The 10,755-nt window shown below is 50.3% G+C and overlaps 1 long non-coding RNA gene across 3 annotated transcripts; it reads right to left on the bottom strand.

The window, feature by feature from the left end:
• Positions 1-232: 232 nt before the first annotated feature.
• On the bottom strand, positions 233-9,883 carry LOC110743525. Of its 3 annotated transcripts, XR_002522721.2 has the most exons (4): positions 9,131-9,883; positions 8,444-8,596; positions 7,643-7,891; positions 346-1,215 (listed from the first exon to the last, which is right to left on the bottom strand). It is a non-coding gene; the product is annotated as an uncharacterized LOC110743525 (long non-coding RNA). The 3 variants fall into 3 exon arrangements; XR_002522720.2 differs by lacking the exon at positions 346-1,215 and adding an exon at positions 233-264 and having other exon boundaries at positions 8,444-9,883; XR_002522719.2 differs by having other exon boundaries at positions 8,444-9,883.
• Between the last annotated feature and the right edge of the window lie 872 nt (positions 9,884-10,755).

Below are 10,755 nucleotides of genomic sequence, written 5' to 3'. Positions count from 1 at the left end.
TTATTTTGGGGGAAGAGGGTTCCTGGCATCCCTTTGTTCATAGAAATATATTCAAGAGCCATCCTGAATATGGAACATTTCAAATAAACCATTGAATAGAATCTGTGATTACTTTTTAAAATACAGTTTTTTATTCTAGAAATATCTCAGCTGGGTGCAGTAGCTCATGCCTATAGTCCCAGCACTTTGAGAGGCCAAGGAGAACAGATTTCTTGAGCCCAGGAGTTTGAGACCAGAACTAGGCGATATGGTGAGACCCCATCTCTAAAAAAAAGAAAAAAGAAAAATCTCAAGCTTGTCAGAGATTAAACAGAAAGATAAATGATCAGGATGATTTTGAAGTTTTTTTTTTTTAGTTTGCAAATGTATTTATATATTTTAACTCACAAATCATCTGTGGGGGCTGGGAGTATTGTATGTGTGTATATGTGCACACATGCACACACAGCCATCTGAATACACATGTATGTAGATACACCTTGGCTGTAATGTCTAAATTTTGAGTTCCCCAAGGGCAGAGACTGTGTCTTCTTTCCTGTCCCTCACACAGAGCCTGGCACATGACTGATGCTCAATAATTACTTGTTGAGTGAAAGAAAGTGAAGACAGTCCGGTCAATAAGAAAGAGCTGATGTAGCAACCTTCCCCTGGGCAGCATCTTGATGGGCCGTGACCTTCTGTCAGTTACCAGCAGAGGAATGGGGCAGGAGAAAGGGACTGAATTGCTAATGCTATGAATCTGCAAAGTACCAGGAACTATTTCCCAAGGTTGTCACTGCGCCCACCCCTGCACCCTCATCGGAGGTTGGCTTTCTTCTTCATCCACCACATATCAACATGCGCACACACATGCATGCACACACACAAACAAACACACACTGTCTCCTCTAAGGGCCCAAATGGCCTCTACCATTCCTGATATTGTTGTCTTCAGTGCTCTGTGTCACCTCTCCTCCCTCTTTGAAGACCTTAGCACCTGGATCTCAGTCTACATCCTAGAGGACCTGTGTTGGGGCTGATGGTCTCTCCAATCCCCTGGACTCTCAGGTGGCCTTAACTGCAGTAGATTGGAAAATACCTCTTCCTTGTGGCTTCTCCCATAAAGATGAGGAGATTAGTTCTTGTCCCCTTCATTTTGGACAGGACTCCATGCTCCCTTTGGCCAATGGAAAGAGGCAGAAGTGATGTTGTGCACATTCTCAATCTGGGCCTAAGCTGCATGACGAGACAGACACACAATGCCTGGTCATCTCCAACACCCAGCCAATGGCCAGTCAACCAACCCCCAGCCATGTGAGTGAGGCTGTCTGAGACCAACCATGCCAGCTGACCTCAGACACATGAGCCAGCCCAGCCAAGATCAGCCAAGCCTGGACAAGATCAGCAGGACCTCCCAGCTGACTCTAGACATGGGAGCAATAACAAATGGTTGTTTCCAGCCACTAGGTCTCTGGGTGGTTTGTCCCCCTTTAGTGATATCCCTGCACTGTGTCTCAGCTGCCACTCCATGACCCTTTTACAGTCCCTTTTACCTAGAGCCACAACACCCCTGAAATGGGTGACCTATCTATCTACTCTTGGACCTGAGCCCTTGGGCCCTCCAGCCCCTCCACCCTCTTATTTTCACTGCACCTGTCCTTTGATCTCCACAAAACCGCCAACTTTTTCTTCTCCTCTGAGTTTTCCCAATCTGCCCTTCCAGGCTTTCCTTTCTTCCCAATTCCACTGAGGTCCCATGGTCTATCCCATCATCCATGCTTTACCAGTGGCTTTGGTTCCTTTGTCCCTTGTCTTTCCATCACACCTTAGAAAAAACCCACTCCTGGGTCAACCCAATGGTCCCTTGTGTGCTGCAGCATCTGTGCTGTTGAAGGAACTCACCTACCCGCAAGTTCATGCTTATCAACAGGGGTCCTCTGCTGCCCATCAGGCCCTCAGAGTTTTCTTGTCACATGGCCCTCTGAGACCTGTCCAGGCCCTCACCTCTCCTCCCTCCTTACTGAATGCCCTGCACATCCTACAAGCAGGCGACCTCCCTTCCTACTTCACAGAGACAAGGCCATCGACATCCTGCAGCCACCTGTACATGTGTCTGCCTCCCTATGCCCCCGTTTTCCTCCCACTTTCTACAATCAGAAAGTCATCCTTCTTTTTGCCCAAGACTTCCTCCTACCTGGACTTCCTACTCCAGAACAGTCAGGCTGCCAGGGTGGTTAGAAGCACAGGATTCAGCGTCAGATGATCTGGGTAGGTAGAAAGTGCCCTGCACACACGACCTGGCCTTGCCATGGAAGGGTGACCTGGAGAGCTGAGAGCTGAAGGACCCATTTCTCTTCCAGCATAAGATCTCCTCCTGTCTCTCTGTCTCTTTCTCTCTCTCTCTGTCTCACTTCTCTCTCTCCCTATCTCCCTTGTCTATATGTCTCTGTGTGTGTCTCTCCCTCCAGATGCTCATTGTGTGTGTGTGTGTGTGTGTATACATATGTGTGTAGAGAAAGAGAAACACACACACACATACACAGTAGAGTGGAGCCCGGAGGATGAAGAGGGATGATCCTGGAGAGGTGGGGAGGAATCCCGCCAGGGTCTGGTGGGGAGCCTTGAAGGATTTTAAGCCAGGGAAAGACATGGTTCAATTTGCATTTTAGATAAATCGCTGTGAGAGGAGAGTGGAGAATGGGGTGAGCTGGAGACAAAGAAGCCAGCACAGAGCTGTCAGGGGAACACGCCTGGCCGGAACCCAGGGAGCCTCACTGGAGAGGGGCAGGGGGAGGCAGAGAGAGACAGACATGGAGGGACGGGAAAGACCCACAAAAGAAAGAAAACAGAAAGAGATGGAGGTACAAACCAAGAGAGCATCTCAGAGACACGATGAGAACACAGAGAAGCAGAAACAGAAACAAAATGGGGAGGGGAAGAGAGAGACAGAAATTCCATCCATCCAAGGAAAGTGTGGCAGAGAAACCAGACAGGAGATGCAAGCAGGTGCTGGTGATCTCTGCAGGACCGGCCCTCATGGGACGCCCTCCCTCCACCCTCTCTGCCACCCCTGGAGGTACTGAGCCTGAGGGAGAGAGGCAGAGAAGAGAAAAATTTTAAAAAGAAATAGAGAAGAGGATGGGGTGGGATGGAGGAAGGGTGAGGGAGGGCGACCTCCATGCAGGCCAGGCCCAAGAAGCCCAGTGGCCATAGCTGTTAAGGCCACAGCTCCTTAACAGGCTGGCCTCTGCAGTTCCAGCCTCTACACATCCTGAGACAGATTTATAACTGGAAGTCTATCTGAGTTTATCAAGCAGGGGAGCAAGGCGGAGTTGGATATTGCTCATTTTGGTGGTCCCCAGAGGCCCATGTCTGCATTAGCGAACTGGAGACATCATCGGAGATTCATTCCCCTGCCCTTCCTTATAAAGAAATGAGAAGAAAAAGCTAAAGGAGAGAAATGCTTGCCTCAAAGAACAACACAAAAAGCCAACTAGAATTGGGAGGCCCCATTCGGAACAAGGAGGCCATCTACTCCAGCTGGGGCCAGTGACACGGATACCTGCCCCCAACTCCCACGTGTCCTCCCCAGCATGGCTTTACCTCCTCTGCTCTCCTCCTGCCCAAGAGAGGATAAAGACTCCAGTCTAGGCTCTTACAGACTCTCTTTGCTCCTCAGAGAGAAGTCATGGAACATCGGGACCTCTCCCAGATGTGCGGAAAATCTGTGCCTCAGAGTGAGGCCAAGTCTGCAGGCCCACCCCACCTTCCAATCATTAGGTGACACGAGACAGATCACTTAGCCTCTCTGAGTTTACCTTTCTTCATCTCTAAGATTGAACCCCAACCAGGTGCCCGGTGCCAGACTTGAGTGGATCTGGTGAAATCATCTATGTGAAAAAGCCTTCTGTAAACTGAAGAGGGCGGTGCCCATGTGATCTGTCCAGGCAACGGAGAAGACCATGTAGCACTTCCTCCAGCATAGTGCCTGTCTCCTCTCCAGAAACGTGCCAGGGCATCAGACCTCACACCCTGGCCCCTGGCTCACATCCCCCTTACTCTCTTTGTGCAAGTCTTATCTTTCCACACGGTCAGACTGATGGAGGCTCAAGGCTCAGGAGGCAGGCCCAGGGCCAAGGGAGGAAACATCCACTCAAGCTGCCTGTCACGGCGCTCGTCAAAGAGCTGCCAGGCCAATGCCAGGGCTGGGTCAGGGCAGCTCTGGAGAGAACAGAAAGGGGCTCCTGGGAAGAAACCAAGTGATGGGCAGCTGCCCAGGGCAAGCCTGGGCCATTTCACAAAGGAGAACAAGGCTTGAGACCATCTGCATTTAACTGAGGGTCTCTGGCCAGACCCCAAGCAGAATAGTAGCCAAGGAGAAGAAGGCTGATGAGTGGAGGCCCGAGGAGGGGACCCCCGTCAGCTGGGAAGACAGCCTGCGCACCTTCAGGGCCATGCCGCACCCACCGCACCAGATTCAACAAAAGGAACCAACCAGCCATGCTTGGGTTGGTGGGGGCGGGGGTGGGACACAAGGCCCAAGACAAGTGTGAGGAGGAGCGGGATTCTGTCCATAAACATCTCAATAGCGTGATTAACTGAGCATCGCAAATTGTAACCCTTTCCTTTAATGCACTTTCCCTGAATTACCACAGGAGCCTGTGGCCGAGGAGCCCGTACAAATTGCTGGAATGGGCAGTTAAGCGGGGAGGTCGGAGGTTAAATGAACACGGTTGTTTATGAAGACACAGCCCGAATCCATTTGCATTTTAATATTCTCTCAGTGAGACGGAAAGCCACTTTGAGGACAGCTTGTTTGGAAATCCCATTAACGGGTTATTTATGGGGCTCGTGGCTGCGTGACCCTTGCCCTTGTTTTGTTAAACATGAACCAGACATGAATCAGACGGGCAGCGGGCTAGCTGCTATTGTTTCCTGTAGCACAAAATGTCATCGGATTCAATTATTCTGAGGCTGACACTTTCTGAATTATCACCCTCATAATGCTCAATTTTCCCTTTTTTCCCCTTTGGTCAACCTGATTATTTCTGTCTTTGTAGAAAGCTGAAATCTTGAAGCAGCCATTTCACCACCACTGGCTGTCAAGGGGGCTGGAGGCGCCACCGTTTGGGGCTGGATGAGGCCTCCGAGAGGCTGCCAGCCTGGGGGGATGGAAGGTGCAGGTGGTGTTGGGGAGAAATCCACCCCCTGAACAGCTGGCAGCCTCTCCACGCCACTTTTAGGTGTGGGGACAAGCTCCGGGGCCCTGTGTTTCCTTGAGAACTGAATTCATGGGCTCTGTCACCTGGATCTCTGAAAAAGTCTTTTGATCAACATTGAAATTGACTTCTCTGAAAAAGTGAACCGGAAATTTATCATAAAGAGGGAGGTGGGCACGGAAAGTCAAGGGATATTCTGGCATGAAAAGTTCAGTGGATTAAAAAGTCTTATTTTAACTCACATGATAAAACAGAGGCAGGGAATACTCCAAAGTGAGGAAACAGCCCAGAGTTTAGTCTCACGCTCAGATGTTTGCCATGTGGAGGCAATTCACTAGTTCTCAGATGGATTTGCCTTAAAATGGATGTCATTTTAAAAGTAAAAAGGGATCCTGATGTCCTGGACCCCAAGTTTGGGCCATGGCCTGGGGCCATCTCTCCTCAGCACATTCTGGCTCCCAGCCTGGGCACATCCAGGCCTAGTAGGGCCACTTCATAGGTGTGGTATCCATGGCTTCTCTCTGGCTCAGGAGACCAGGAGGTGGTCAGTCTGTCTGGCCAGAGCTCGGCCTTGCAGCCCCACAGTCCAGCTCCATTCAGCAAGTGTCACTGGCCTACTAGGCCCAAGAGCCAGATCTGGGTGCTGGGAGAGGTGACAGAATCAGACTGACATTGTCACCTTCCCCTGCCATATAAGCCATTATTTCAGAGCAAGGGAAAGCTTTGAAGGGCATCCCCAAATACCTGGGGATATTGTGACCCAGAGAGAGGGCAGGAGGAGCTCAGGCTGACAATTTGCCAGGCAAAGAACTGGGACTAGAACATAGGGCTTATCTCTTTGGCATGGCCCCTTCTGTGACACAGAAAGCTGACATGGCACCTGCCCGTCTGGAATAAAAGAAGAGCTTGATGGCCGGGCGCAGTGGCTCACGCCCGTAATCCCAGAATTTTGGGAGGCTAAGGTGGGGTGATCACTTGAGACCAGGAGTTCAAGATCAGCCTGGCCAACATGGCGAAACCCCCTCTCTACTAAAAATGCAAAAATTAGCTGGGCATGGTGGCACATGCCTGTAGCCCCAGCTACTCAGGAGGCTGAGGCAGGGAATCTCTTGAAACTGGGAGGGGGAGGTTGCAGTGAGCCGAGATTGTACCACTGCACTCCAGCCTGGGGAACAAAGCAAGGCTTTGTCTCAAAAAAAAAAAAATGCTAGAACCCAAGGAAGTGCCTGGGATGGGGTTTGGGAATCAGAGAGAATACCAGTAACCAGGTAGGATGCGCTAGATCCCGTCACACTGACCACTCCAGGCTGTACCTGCCTGGCTCCCTACAACCTCGCAGAGGGCTATCTCTGGCTGCTGGAGCCCATGTTGCCACCTTCAGGGTAGAGATGAGGGAAGCCAAGAAATGAAAACCAATACATTTATGGAGTAGCCCTCCATGATGCCTTTTAGGATTGGGCGTGATAAACAGCCCATCTCCCCAGCCCTCGTGGAGGCTAACTCTAAGAAGCATGGTCTCCTCTGCCTCTGGTTGCCCACAGGGGTGGCTGACTTGATGCAGGACTCTTTACTGGCCCCCCTAGTCCCCCAGCCCTGACATCTCACTTCCCTGCTCCCCTCCCTCACTCCCAAATAAGCAATTTGTACTTAAATCACTGTCTAGGGGACATCTGACCTCAGCATTTACACCACTCAAGGCTGTACCCAAAGGGGGCCAACCTGGGGTGGGCATGAGAGGGCTCAGGCCTGAGCGCCCTGCTCCCCCTGCCCAGGTGCAGGGACTGCTGCGAGAGCACCTGCATCTTCTCAGGAACTCTCTTCCTAACACTTGCCGCAAAAGCCTTTCCACCAAGTTTAAAATAGATTTCTCCTTATGAATGGGCCGTCTGAGGAATTCTCCTCCAGTGGTTAATTCAATCTTAATAGAAGCTGATTTTTTTTTTTTTCTCCCAGAAGAGAAGGGAACAATACATCTTTAGAACGGGGTTTATAAGTGTCATGATTTTTCTACTAATTTACGCTGCATTCTCTGCTTTAAAATGTGAAATTACCTCATTGTGTCTCTGAATATCCTCTGTGCTTGGGCCTGAAATTAAGCTTGCCGGAGAGAGGCCTAAATGACCACAATTTGCTGTGTGAAATGCCCTGATTGCAAGAGCAATCCCCAGCAATCCCCAGCTCCAGCGCAGCCCAGCTCACTCAGGCTGATTGGCCTTCCCCACGCAGGAGGCTTTGCCAAATACACCTGGTGCTACCTGCTGCGTGGGGGAGGGGCGGTGGCGGGGAAGTCGCCCGCCTGGGCCGATCCATCTCCAGTCCCCACACAAGCCACCTCCCAGGAACCAAAGAGGATATGCTCCCTGCTCAGCCACCAGGTAAACAGGGTGGCCCCACAGATAAACACGGCCCACGGCCCACCAGTCCTCCCCCAACCAACATCTCACCTCCAGCACAAGTGTTACTAACCCTCCACAGCCTCTGGATTGCTCCTCGTTCTTCATCAATTGCTCTGTGGTCCCCAGCTTTTTCCACTTCTCCCAGGGCTTAGCCTCTCATGAGAAGATTCTGTGTCACTGGGTGCCAGGCCCAGCCTGGGGTGGGGGTGAGGAGGTCAGACTCCTTGAGTTCGAATCCAAGCACTTACTATGTGACTGTGAGTCACACATCACTTCCCCGTGTCTCAGTTTCCTCCTCTGTAAAATGGAGACAGTAATATGTGCAAAAATAGCATTGTCAGTAGGATGAAGAGAATGCAGTGAAAGTGTCTGGCTGTGCTGGGTACTCAGTCAGTATTAATGGGTCTGTTTCAGGCCACAAACTCAGGTGTGCATAAATTTGAACTTTATTTTTCTATAACGCACACTAATGTCTCCTTTTTCTATAACACACATTAAGTGGATTCATTTCCATGCAATGAAAAACACTTTCATTTGGGAGAAAAGCAAGTTGACCTGGGAGAGTCTAGAAGCTGAAATTGGCTCAACACATGCATCTTCTCTCATGTGCCCAGAGGCAGACATCCCTGCTTTCTGCTCTGGGTTTCCAGGTGGGGGTTCAAGACCCCCAACCCTGAGCAATGAGTGGCCCTCAACCCAGCACCAGAGCTCCACCTGGGCTCATATACTTGGGACCAGCCCCCTCCTCCACCCAACTGTCCCCAAAGGACCAGCAGTTCCTCCTGGGCCTTTTTAACCATTGTGGTTTGGGAACAAAGACAGCCAGTGGCTTCAGCTCCAAGGTCCTACCTGCTTGGCTCCCACCCTCCAAGGTTTCCTGGAGCAGCAGAGAGCAGATTCACTCATTCCAGCTGGTCCCACAGGCTGAATCCTAGCTTCATAGACTCAGGGAGTGTCCGAGTGGGCGGGGCTCCAGCTAGCATATTCATTTCCTGGGACTGCCTTAACAAAGCACCACAAACTGAGTGGCTTAAACAACAGAAACATAGGGTCTCACAGTTCTGCAGGCTGGAAACTTAAGATCAAGGCACTGCCAGCGTTGGTTCCTTCTGAGGGCTGTGAGGAAGACCCCATTCCTTGCCCCTTTCCTAGCTTTAGGTGGTTTGCTAGCAATCTTTGGTAATCCTTGGCTTGTAGACACATCACCACAATCCCTGCCTTTATCTTCACATAGGGTTCTCCATGTGGTGTGTGTGTACAGGGTATGCGTGTCTATCTACAAATTTCCCCTTTTTATAAGGATGCCAATTACACTGGATTAGGGCCAACCCTAATGACCTCATTTTAACTTGATCACCTCTGTAAGACCCTATTTACAAAAAAGGTCACATTCTGAGATGGGGAGAGAAGTTGGACTTCAACATATGAATTTTAGGGGGACACCATTTAACCCCTAACAGCTAGCCATTCCCTTATTTCACGGATGGGGATACTGATAGCCAACAGGGAAAGGGTTTGCCCCCCTCCATCAGCAACCTAGTTTCAGAGGTGGGATTCCAACTCAGGACTCTCTTAGCCATGACACATCTCTGACCTCTTGACATTGTAGCCTGGGAGAGGTGGGAGAGGCCTGAAGGAAAAGACTTGGCTGTGACCCAATAGAGCTAACAGTGACAGCATCTCTGACCGGTCCCATCCAGGCCCAGAAGCTGGGCCCACACACCCTGCTCCAAGCTGAGTGTTCCTAGTGGTCAATCAGGCTGTACCAAAGAGCTTTTTAACAAACATCATTCATCTTATTCCGGTGCCAGCAATGGGACTGGCTCGCACACAGGGAACGCAAATCCTAAATGCAGCATTAAAATGATTTTAATGTTCACCGTCAAGTGCCAAAGCTTGGGGCTCCCATCTCCACCACAGCCCATCTTGACGTGGAAGTTGGGATCCTGAAAGGCAATTTTGTTAATGCTACTGGGAGGAGCATTCAGGTCTGGAAACTCATCCATCATCTTAACACACTTCAGGATGGACTGGGAAGATAAAGCTTTCATTTTCTCTGCCAGGCGGAGTCTCTTCAATTAGGCTCTGAGGGATGCAGGGGAGGGTAGGAGCAGGGATGGGCACCCTGAGGGTGGAGGGAAGGGGTGGAAATTCCTTGTGTACAGAACAGCCTGGGGTCAGGGGAGTGGCACAGACCCTTCATCCTATAAAATAAGGAAGCAGGCTGGGTGTAGTGGCTAATGCCTGTAATCCCAACACTTTGAAAGGTTGAGGTAGGAGAATTGCTTGAGGCTGGGAGTTTGTGATCAGCCTGGGCAACATGGCAAGACCCCATCTCTACAAAAAATTTTTTTAAAAAATTAGCCAGGCACGGTGGTATGCATCTATAGTCCCAGGTACTCAGGAAGCTGAGGTGGGAGGATCGCTTGCGCCCAAGAGTTCAAGGTTACAATGAGCTATGATCATGCCACTGCACTCCAGCCTAGGTAACAGAGTGAGACCCTGTGTCCTAAAAAAAACAAAATAAGCACAGTATAGAAAATGAAGGGCAGGGCCTGCCCCAGCTCTGGTAGGGGAAGCTCAAGGTCTGAGTCTCAAAGCAGCCCCTGGAGAGTGAGCAGAGGGGTCAGAAAATAGCAACCTCAGAAGGGGTCCCGGCTGACCTCTCCATCTGCAGCTAAGAGGGGAAAGGGGACACCTCCAGGATATGGACAAGAGGCCATGGCTGTGCCACAAAGAGAAGTCACCAGACTCAGAGGCTAACATAAGTAGACTGCTGGTGGGCCTGGAGCAAGCCAGGAGGACTTCCCCAGAGGAGGGGCTAAGTAAAATGCAAAGTTTGCCTGAATTTGGACTTGGGGTAGGGTATTTGCACTGCCACTTACATCTTCATCCTGATATATTGTCACCTGCCACGGCTGGACTTTCCCAGAGTCAATTGATTATTGATCAGGCTGCCAATAAGTCAACTAGGAATTTACTGAGCAATATCCACTAGGTGCTTAATGGGCCTTGCCCTCTACCGATCAGCCAAGAAACATTTATTGAAACTCTGCAGTAACAACAACAACAATAATAATATGACAGCTGCAGCTTATTGAGCACTTACTATTCATTTTAACTGCTTTACATGTACCATTCATTGCTTTTCTTGCCTGCTT

Source organism: Papio anubis, chromosome 1 (genome assembly GCF_008728515.1).
Source record: "Papio anubis isolate 15944 chromosome 1, Panubis1.0, whole genome shotgun sequence".
In the NCBI taxonomy this organism is placed as follows: domain Eukaryota; kingdom Metazoa; phylum Chordata; class Mammalia; order Primates; family Cercopithecidae; genus Papio; species Papio anubis.
Note: the sequence above shows the minus strand (reverse complement) of the source record. Positions and strands in the feature narration are given on the sequence as shown.